General features: G+C 38.0%; 1 non-coding gene across 1 annotated transcript; it reads left to right on the top strand.

Annotated features, from left to right (window-relative positions):
• Positions 1-3,061: 3,061 nt before the first annotated feature.
• LOC114424855 lies at positions 3,062-3,168 on the top strand. The gene has a single exon (XR_003669145.1). It is a non-coding gene; the product is annotated as a small nucleolar RNA R71 (small nucleolar RNA).
• The last annotated feature ends 8,422 nt before the right edge of the window (positions 3,169-11,590 follow it).

Below are 11,590 nucleotides of genomic sequence, written 5' to 3' on the forward strand. Positions count from 1 at the left end.
CCACCTCCTTTTGCAACAAGTTGGATAGTGGAAGGGCTACTTTGCTAAAATCTATTATAAAGCGCCTGTAGAATCCTGCATGACCAAGAAAAGATCTCACCTCTCGCACATAAGAGGGGTAAGGCAATTGTGAAATAACAAAATTTTTTGCAGGATCTACTTCAATGCCCTTATTGGAAATAATGTGGCCTAAAACTATACCTTGCTCAACCATAAAATGACATTTTTCAAAATTTAGAACAAGGTTAGTTTCAGTGCATCTATTCAAAACCTTTTCTAGACTATCCAAACAAACATCAAAAGAGGATCCATATACAGTGAAATCATCCATAAACACTTTTATGCAATTTTCTAAAAAATCACTAAAAAATACTAATCATGCACCGCTGGAAGGTACCAGGGGCATTGCACAGGCCGAAAGGCATCCTCCTATAGGCAAAAGTGCCGAAGGGGCAGGTGAATGTGGTCTTTTCCTGATCCTCAGGAGCAATAGTGATTTGCATATAACCAGAAAAACCATCAAGGAAACAGTAGTGAGATTTACCTGCCAGGCGTTCAAGCATCTGGTCAATGAATGGCAGTGGAAAATGATCCTTTTTGGTAACCTGGTTCAGCCTCCTATAGTCGATGCATACTCTCCAACTGTTTTGCACCCGAGTAGGAATCAGCTCCTCCTTCTCATTTTTTATCACAGTGAGGCCGGTTTTCTTTGGATCTACCTGGACGGGACTCACCCATTGGCTGTCGGAGATAAGATAAATGATTCCTGTTTACAAAAGCTTGGTTACCTCCTTCTTCACTACATCAAGAATCACCGGGTTGAGTCTTCTCTGTGGCTGTCTTACTGGTTTAGCCCTATCTTCTAAATTTATTCGATGCATACATATGGATGGGCTAATACCAGGAATGTCCGCCAGGGTCTAGCCTATAGCTTTCTTATGCTTCTTGAGAACTGATAATAGCTTCTCCTCTGGCTCATCAACAAGGGAGGCAAATATAATTATTGGAAAACTTTTGCTATCATCCAAGTAAGCATATTTTAAATTTGATGGCAGAGGCTTCAATTCTGGTGTGGATTGCATGATAGTGGTAGAAAGAGATGGTTTCTCAGCCTGTACCTCATAAAGAAAGTCAGAGGTATGTGTACTTCCTGAAACATGGTTAGTTCTATCTGACTCTATAAAATCAATCTCAAGAGGTAAAACATCAGCAGACATGTAATCAATATCAAATTCAGATTCACTCTCAACATCAAATTCAGACATATGATCAAGTACAAATTCAGATTCAATGCATGAAGAATGACAGGCATGCAGATTAGAATGAAGATCAGTCATGTATTCATCAACAATATGGTTAATTATTTCAACACGAAATATAGAAAGATCTTCAGATGGGTGTTTCATAGCATCAAGAATATTAAAATGAACAGTTATATCACCAAACTCCATAGATAGTGTGCCTGCATATACATCTATCTTAGTTCTAGAAGTTTTCATAAAAGGTTCGCCTAGAATGATGGGAATTGATCCTTTAGAAAATCCCTCCTCCATATTTAAAATATAGAAATCAATAGGGAAAATCAGCTCACCAACTATAACTAAGACATCCTCTATGAAACCAGCAGGATAGGCAACACTTCTATTAGCTAAATGAATTACCACATCAGTTGACTACAAAGGACCTAGAGATAGAGAATTAAAAATAGACAGAGGCATAACACTAACAGAAGCTCCTAAATCTAGCATGGCATTGTCAAACTTATTGTTCCCTATAATACAAGGTATGCTGAATGTACCTGGATCTTTACATTTTTCAGGGATTTGGGGAACAGATTTACCAATCAATGCGGTGACATTTCTGCCCATACTAATTCTTTCACTTCCTTTAAGCTTCCGCTTATTAGTGCACAACTCCTTCAAGAATTTAGCATATCTTGGAATTTGCTTTATAGCATCCAGCAGAGGTATGTTTACCTCTACTTTTCTAAAAGTTTCCAAGATCTCCTTCTCTGCCTCTTCCATTTTTTTGTTGGAAATTGCTCTTGGAGGGAATGGAAGAGGGATATGCTGCTTCTCTTTAGATTCACCTGCATAGAAATTGTTTGGTAACTTATTCTTTAAATTTTTGTCATCATCTTTTTCTGGAGTAGAGTGAGGTTGGGCAGGTTCATTGGCGGATGAGGAAGATGCTACTGGTTGAGGTCCTTGACACTGTTTTCCTGACCTCAATGTAATGGCACTCACATTTTTGGGATTCTGGACAGATTGAGAAGATAATCTATCAGAATTCTGGGACTGTTGTTGATTTAACTGTATAGCCAACTGTCCCATCTGATTAGTTAAGCTCTGAATGGAGGCTCTGGTCTCTTGTTGCAACTGCATGTTTTGCATAGTCATTTGCCTCACAAGTTCTTCAAGGGAAGGTTGCGAAGGGGCCTCAATTGTTTGTTGTTTCTGGGGCTGTTGCTGTTGTTGTTGTGTTGCTGGATTGATGGAGGAACATATGGTCTGCTTGGGCCAACAACAGTGAAGGATTCGACCATCTAAGGTTGGGATGATTCCTCCATCCAGGATTGTACCTGTTGCTAGAGAGGTCATAGTTATGTTGTTGTGGCTGATTTTGCTGTTGAGGTTGAGGAGGTCTGTTGTAGATGTTTGCAGTATAAGCTTTAGGCTGTTCAATTGCTTCAGATTGTTGCACAGAAGGGAAAAGGTCTGTGTGGTGGTTGGCAGAGGAGCATAAACCACAGAGTTTGGTGACAGGTGCAGATTTTTGATTCATGGCCAGTTGGGTTACCAGGTTAACCAAGGCATCTAGTTTACCTTCAAGCTTCTTAGTCTCACTTGATGAATTCGTGGCTACTTCATGCACTCCTCTAATGACAATAGCATCATTTCTGGCACTGAATTGCTAGGAGTTGGAATCCATCTTCTCAATTAAATTTCTGGCTTCAACAGGGGTCATGTCTCCAAGGGCTCCACCACTGGAAGCATCTATCATATTTCTCTCCATGTTGCTGAGTCCTTCATAAAAATATTGGAGAAGAAGCTGCTCTGAAATCTGGTGGTGAGGGCAACTGGCACATAATTTTTTAAATCTCTCCCATTATTCATATAGGCTCTCTCCACTGAGTTGTCTAATACCTGAAATATCCTTTCTGATGGTCGTGGTCCTGGAAGCAGGGAAATTTTTTTCTAAGAATACTCTCTTGAGGTCATTCCAGCTCGTGATGGACCTTGGAGCAAGGTAATATAGTCAGTCCTTTGCCACTCTCTCTAAAGAATGAGGAAAGGCCCTCAGAAATATGTGATTCTCCTGGACATCTGGTGGTTTCATGGTGGAGCAGACAATATGGAATTCTTTCAGATGCTTGTGTGGGTCTTCACCTGCAAGGCCATGAAACTTTGGAAGCAAATGGATCAGTCCAGTTTTAAGAACATATGGGACATCCTCATCAGGCTATTGGATGCACAAGCTTTCGTAGGTGAAATCAGGTGCAGCCAATTCCCTTAGAGTCCTCTCACGGGGTGGAGGGTGTGCCATGTTCTCAGAATATTCAAAATCAGAATGCTCAAAATTATAATGCTCAAAATCACCAATATCATAATGCTCAGGATGCTCAAAAGGTACTAAATGATGTCTAACTAATCTATGAAATGTCCTATCTATCTCAGGATCAAAGGGTTGTAAGTCAGATGGATTTCCTCTAGTCATACACTAAATTCAACATGCATAACTAGTTGCCTTCTTATGCAAGTAACAGTGTAAGTTTGAACTACAACTACCATTAAATGATATCCAAATGACTTGAAATTTTGTGAGCAACCTTATAAAATGATGAGAAGATAGCACAAAAAATTTCAAATGAAAATTCGAAGTCTAACTATATAAGCTAAAAATGGTAAGTCAAGAAAAATAAGAGAAAAATACTTGAAAAATAAAAAAAACTTTTGACAGAATCACTTTTGTTGGACGATGGAGACCTCAGCCGACCTACGGACAGCTGCCACGGCATAGGAACTTTTTTTCTACCCCAAATACATATATAATAATTGCGATTCTGATAACCGGAGCAAAAATTATGGTCGTTTGAAGTTTTGACAAAAATCAAATTTGCTACTTTTTTTGGAACTTTCAAATCTGACCAAACTAAAGGCTCTAGCTATTTTTCCCTCAAAATATAGATTAAAAGAAGTTACCACAAAAAAATTCAGCCAAAAATAACAACTCTAGCTACTAAAACAAAAAATCCCAAATAATTCAGCAAGGGTGGTCGCTAAAATCCGTCGCTACATGATTTCCATTACTACTCTATTTTGCCGCAAGCAAAAGTGGTCGCTAAATCCGTCGCAAAACACTATTCACAGCAAAACACCCAAAACTGAAACAGGGGAAACACTTAACAGAAAAACTAAAACAGAACACACACTAAACAACACTAACACACACTAACACACACTAACACAACACTAACAATTAAACACTAACACGACACTAGCTATTATAAACCTTTAGACAATGTTCCCCGGCAACGGCGCCAAATTTGATTGAGGCCGTACCCGAATCAAATAAATATTAAAATATAGTAACTAGGAAGTGATCCTAGGTCGTTTTCCAACGAGCTAGCAATGATAAACCAAATGTTCATAACAGATAGTAGGAAATAGTAACAAATTGGGGGGGGGGTTGTTTGCTTTTGTAAATTAAACAGTGAGTAAAATTTAATTAGAAAATATCATAATTAAAATACGTTGCTTCCCCTTGATTCACAAGCAAGTCTCTTATCCTAGGTTGCGAGAATTTATCCTTATTCAGTTCAACCACTTAATCCAACCCTAAATTAAATTACTAAGTGAAATTCAACATAAGGCATTCATTATGTGATTAAACATCACATACACCAATTACTCATAAACGATCATTAAGCATGAACGTAAATTAAGCGCAGAGACAATTAATCAAGCACTAAGCATGCAAGAATTAATAGCAACAAATTCAGAGTAATTAGTGAAGAGGAAAAAAAACTGAACATAATTTAACAATAATAATAGAACCTCAAAGAGAACTGTGCTTGATCCTCAAGAGAAAACAACGCTGAGGACTTAGTCTTCCATTAATCAGATAGAGAACGAAATTTTATTGATAAAACTAAAAGTCTGAACTGGAATTGTAAAAAAAAAACGAAAAATAGAAGAGAGAGAGAGAGAGGAGAGAGAGAGAGAGAGCTAAACTAGAACCGTGGTGCTGTTATATCATTTTTCAGCCCCAAAGCTTACAAATATCTTTTAAATCCAAGCCGATAAATAAATTAAATTCAAATCTAGATAAGATAAGATCTAGATTTAATAATATCTAGATGAGATCAAATCTAAATAATATATAGATAAGATAAAGATAAGATAAGATCTAATTTTGTAGAATAAAATAGTCTGCCCTCTTCAAGTCCAAGCCCAATTCAGGATTCAAGCCCAATGCTTCATTAATTCCTGAAATTAAATTAAAAACATCAAATTAGCTTAATGGGCCCAAATAATAAAACTGCCTAATTAATTTGACAATTAAGATTAATCAGTACTTAAAATGGTGCAAAAAGGGTTAAGAAATAGGAGAAAATAATGGCACATCAATACAACCCTAAAGTGACACGTGCTTATCATGGGGGAGTTCCGAGGCATTCCATTGAGCATTGTATGACCCTGAAATGTAAGGTGCAAAATTTGATTGATGCAGGCTGGCTGAGATTCACGGAGGAAAATCGCTCATGAGTTCTGATGTCGTCAAGCAATACTCTGTATGATGCTTGGAGCAATTTGAAGGTTTTTGTTAGATGTCTCCAATGACTCATTAGGATTTTCAGGTTTATGTCATTACTATAAAGAACAGTCACAATGCTAATAATATGGATAAGTTAGATGTCCTTGTCTCTCATTCTCTCACAATTACATCTTTGCTTAGTTAACTTTCACTGGAATGTGAATGTAAGCCGTTGGTTTGTTTGCTCAAGTGACCTGCACTCCTGAGATGATCTCTAAGTCTGTTCAATAAAAAATTACTCGTTTTCCACGTTTGGTGAGGGTGTCATAAACGACGAGTAAATTAAAAAGTTAAAAAAAATGTTTGATTGATTGTGTTCAAAATAAAGAAAAAGAAGTTCAGGCATTCATGTGACCTCATTTTATCATTCTTGAAAGTTTTCGTTTTGAGAGAAAAGTGAGTTATCAAGAACAGGAGTCATTTGACTTAATCTGTCAATTGAAAATCTTTTAAATATTTCTCGTCCTTGAAAATTCATTTTCGAGAACCTGCACAGTTTCTTTTATTGCTACATGGTCATGACAAAATATAACAATAGATACCTCAGAGCCCTACACTGGGGCAATGAGAGGCACCATGCATGAGCCTCAAGCAAACCTAGGGGTAGATCATAAGTTCTCACTCAGTAGGTCGAAAATCAGAAAGGGCGGCCTAGGTAAAAATTAGGGTTAATAAAAAAAATAAAAAAAGGAAAAAAAACAATCAGGAGCGCGTTTCTCAGGGGATTGGTCCCGAAATCCAAACTGCAAAAGGATCTAAGTCAAGATTTGAAATGACACATGACCGTGTTTCAACATCCCAAACACTAATATATCCCTTGCTACCCCGTCTGAGCCAAAGCATATTTGTTTTCTAAAAACAACACAAAAAAAAACAAAAACAAAATAGAAACCCCAAGCAACCACCGCAAAATCGACGGGAAGAGCAATGCAAACTACACATGCATGAAGTTGGGCAACAATGAAAAGAAAAAGAAATAAAATCCGCCAAGGGCGAGTGAAGAAAAAGAGAGACAAAAGATCTCCAAATTTTATAAGGAAGGCACAAAAGTGCAATAAGGATTAATGTATAAGACAAAAGGAGTAGAGCCCAACCCAAAAGTTGAAATGAATATAAGTACAATTAACGCTCTCGAGGTTCTTACTCAATATAACCCTTAAACACTCTTTGAGCCTCTCTGATCTTTTCTTTCATAGCCTTCTTACCCCTGACTGCGTTACAAGCCCAATAAAGCCCATGTGGATCGAGGAATGACTAATTTTGCTTTTAAGTTTGGATTCTGGAATGGAACCCGCACACGCTTGTGATTTTTGAAAAGAAAACTCATTTGAGAAGAAAACTCATTTGACCAGGAGCTCATGGAAGATGCCCAAAGACAATTATGATAGTAGGGTACATCTGATGTTAGTATTTCATGCAAACTCTTTGGGATTCCTTTTGAATTCAAGGGTAGCTTCGCTATATAAATTCCTTCATGATCAGCCCATGTCATAAAGTTTCAGTGGGATCAATAGACCCTTGGCATCACTCTATGACCTTAAATTGGGAAAGTTTCACTTGGTCACATACCAAAGTGTGACAATCCATTGCCATCCTTCAATGGGGTGCTCGGTCGATCCCAAAGCCTTATGTTTTCTTGCTGTGCAAAATAATCGAAGTTTTTAAAAAGAAAGGGACAAACCCTAGGATCAATATTTCGGTTGATTGATTAAATGTCAAACGGCTCCATTGCCATCACTCTAAAATTGTCAAGTGACTAAATCAAACAAAACATACACTCTAAGGGAGTCCCCAAAGAGATTTGCAAAAAAGATAGGATGAGGTCTCATGAGTTATCACGTCTTTCAGAAAGAGACAGTCAATCTGTGTTTTCCAAAAAAAGAAAAAAAGCAAAAAAATCAAATCAAAATTAAAACCACAAAAATAGGAAAGAATGTCATGAGCATTACACAATTTTCATGATTCAAAACATTTTACATTTTTACTGCATTTCAAGATGAAGGTTGCATGCATCTGCATCCCAAAAATCATGTTAGGTTATAAGTGCATAGATTTCTCTTTATATACCCAATTCCAAAATCTAATGTCCTATCTTTTGAATTTAGGATGAGAAGCCCTCTCAAAGAGTCAACCTCTGCTTTCTCATAAGGTAGCTATTGGCTTGTTTTGTAGGACTCAACATCCTTTCCTTTATCTTTCATAGGACTCAACGTCCTTTCCTTTATCTTTCATAGGACTCAAAGTCCTCACTTTTATCTTTCATAGGACTTAAAGTCCTCACCTTTATCTTTCACAGGACTCAAAGTCTTCACTTTTATCTTTCATAGGACTCAAAGTCCTCGCCTTTATCTTTCATAGGACCTAAAGTCCTCACCTTTATCTTTCATAGGACTCAAAGTCCTCGCCTTTATCTTTCATAGGACTCAAAGTCCTTGCTTTTACCTTTCATAGGACTCAAAGTCCTCGCCTTTATCTTTCACAGGACTCAAAGTCCTCACTTTTATCTTTCGTAGGACTCAATGTCCTCGCCTTTATCTTTCACAGGACTCAAAGTCCTCGCTTTTATCTTTCATAGGACTCAAAGTCTTGTATCTTTATGCTTTCATAGGACTCAAATTCCTCTGTCATTTACATTTCAAAGACTTCAATGTCTTCTGTCTTTTACATTTACAAGATTTCAATGTCTTCTGTCTTTTACACTTTATAAGACTTCAACGTCTTCTGTCTTTTATAGGACTCAATGTCCTTGTCTTTGTGCTTCTTAGGACTCAACGTCCTCTATGCTTTGAAAAAAAACTTCAAATGTCTTCTGCTCTACAAGACTTCAATGTCCTCCATTTTAGGTTTTATAAGACTTCAATGCCCTATTTTTTTTTTCGGTTTCACTTCCTTGGTTTTTGCCAGTTGACCGGTCGAATAACAAGGTCGCATGAACGAAACTAGTGTCCTTATCTTTATTCCCTTTTTATTTCCAATAAAAGATAAGTAAAGAGGGGAAACTATCATACCCTAATTTCGTCTGGGGACTATCATTCACTAATTCTTGCTAGCCGAACTGCGTTGTTTAACACCATTTACCGTACAAGACGAAAGATCGTTCAATATTTTGATCAAGAATGCGAAGGATATTGAAAAGCATGGGCAAAAGGGTCTTTTTATTGAGTTTCCTAGATCCTAGCTCGCCCAGGCTAGCCTCTGGCTCACCTGGGCCACCAAAAGACTTCAATGTTAAGAAACCAGCTCGCCTGGGCGAGCTGCCATGGTCCCAAATGCCTTTTTTTGCTATAAATAGGCGTGAAAGGGGGCTAAGGAAGGGTTCCAAGGTTCAATACTTGAGGGAATTGAGAGAATGAAGAGAAAAGAAGAAGAAAGAAGAGGAAAACAAGGCTGAAGTGCTACCGAATCACGATTGTGATCAATCCTTATGTCGTTTCTTGCTCCGTGTTCTTCGGTCACCATTTGGTTAGTTTTGTTTTTGAGGATCGAATGTGATCTATGCACCCTTAGGGGTCTTCTTTGTTATTTTGTGCACGTTCATCTTCTCCATCTACCATCGTCAATCTCTTTTTCTTTATAAAGTTCAATCTTAACCGATCACTAAGTGTTGTAAAGTTGTCTTTAAAAAGATTGGAAGTTAATAAACTAAACCAAGATAAAGCCAACTCATAACTAATTTTTTTTATCAACTATCACTCGAGATCGTTTCAAGATCCAACGCCTTAACGACTCTCTCCTCTTTTCATATTTAAAAGTTCGTTTCAAGGTCCAACACCTTAACGATTCTCTCTGCTTTTTTCAAAGTTTAAAACACTGTTTCAAGGTCCAACGCCTTAAACAACCTTTTGTTCACATTTAAAATCAATCTCTCAAAAAACATAAAATCAATTTAACACACAAACATTCAGACTTAAAGAACTACGTAGGTCTGAATTCCTCATCGCACCTGAGGATACATAGGAGCAAGGGCAACACCCTTGTCAACCCCAAAAAAATAAAAAAATATAAAAAGGGAAAAATAATAATTCTGAAGTCACGTTGTGCACACTCGATTAAAGGTTGTCTTCCCTTGTGGTGGGTGTGTGGGGGTGCTAATACCTTCCCTGTGCGTAAACAACTCCCGAACCCTTATTTTCAAAATTCAGAGACCTCTTTTTGGTTTTTCTAACATTTTCCTTGAATAAACCTTACTGGCAACTCCACTCGTTTTCTCCCTAGGAGACGAACGTGCTTTTCATTTTGCCACGCCCTCCCATCAAATGGTAGGTTGTGACACAGTTTAACAAGACATGGTTGGAAGATAACCAGTCCATGCCCCAAATAACATCAATTTGGCTCAAAGGAAAACAAATCAGATCAATCAAGAATGTTTTACTCAAAATTTCCATAGGACAATTCAAACACACATTAGAAGTTAAGACAACCACTAGTTGGGGTCTCTACCACTAGATCATTATTTAAAGAAGAAAAAAAAAGCTTATGTTTTTCTACACATGAACAAGATATAAATGAATGGGTTGCATTGGAATCAAATAACACGAATAAGGGAATCCTACTTATGAAACATTTACCTTGGATTAGATGTTTGGATTTCGAAGCTTCGACACTGTTAAGAGTAAAGACCCTTCCCATGGCCTTCGAACGTTTAGGTTGGTCATCTAGACCCCTATCATTCCGCTCCTTCTTGGGATACTGGAAATCTCTCTGAATATGCCCCTTCTACTTGCAGTTGAAGCATATCCTGTCCTTATCGGTACAATTTGAGGAGATGTGGCCTAGCTTACCACAACTGAAACAAATGATCTAGGTTGAGAAAGTAGTGGGTTTCCTACCACTACCACTAGCAAACCTCGTAACATCAATCCTCTGATTTTTGGGGCGATTACCATGTTGCCTAGGAGGGGTCGGGTATGGTTTTCCCTCATTTTGAGATCCATTCTTTTAATTCTTCATTGGGCCTGTACTCCTATGATAGGTTGCCCTATCTTTGGAGTCCTCATCCCAAATCCAACACATGTTCACCAAAAGTGGAAACTGAAGGCACCTTGATAGTTCATAGCTTGCTTCACCTTAGGTCGCAAGCCATTCAGAAACTTCACACATTTTGAACTTTCACCATCTCTTCCTTGTTAGTGAGGAAAGTACCTCACTAGTTCCTCAAATTTGGTTGCATATTCAGCCACAGTCATGTTCCCCTGTTTGAGCTCTAGGAACTCCATCTCCTTCTTGCTTCTAACATCTTCAGAAAGTATTTCTCGAGAAATACCATCTTGAAGGTTTCCCAGGTCACAGCTTGACCTTCAGCCTCCAAGCATTGGTGAGTGTTCTCCCACCAATACTTAGCTTCTTCTACTAGAGTATATGTACCAAATGCAACCTTCTACACCTTCGGACACACCATCACTCAGAAGATTTTCTCAATCTCCCTTATCCACTTCTAAGCACCATTAGGGTTGTATCCTTTATTGAAAGCAGGTGGATTGTTTCGTTGGAAGCGATCCAACCCTTGATACTCAGTAGCTCCGACAGCTTCTCCCTTATTCTGATTTCCCATAGCCTAAGCTAAGGCAGGGAGAACATTAGCTATCGCACGATCCTTTCATCCAACCATCCCTCCTTATGCATACCAGGAAGTGAAAACATGGAAGGAATACACATAAGAAAAAGAATAGAACAATATCACACCTATCTCAAGTTCCTACTTAAGTTACTCTTAAGAGTTTATGCCTCAAGAAATCACTTCTCTAAAACAGTTCTCTCTCGAGATATTAACATT

Source organism: Glycine soja, chromosome 8, assembly GCF_004193775.1.
Source record: "Glycine soja cultivar W05 chromosome 8, ASM419377v2, whole genome shotgun sequence".
Classification (NCBI taxonomy): Eukaryota; Viridiplantae; Streptophyta; class Magnoliopsida; order Fabales; family Fabaceae; genus Glycine; species Glycine soja.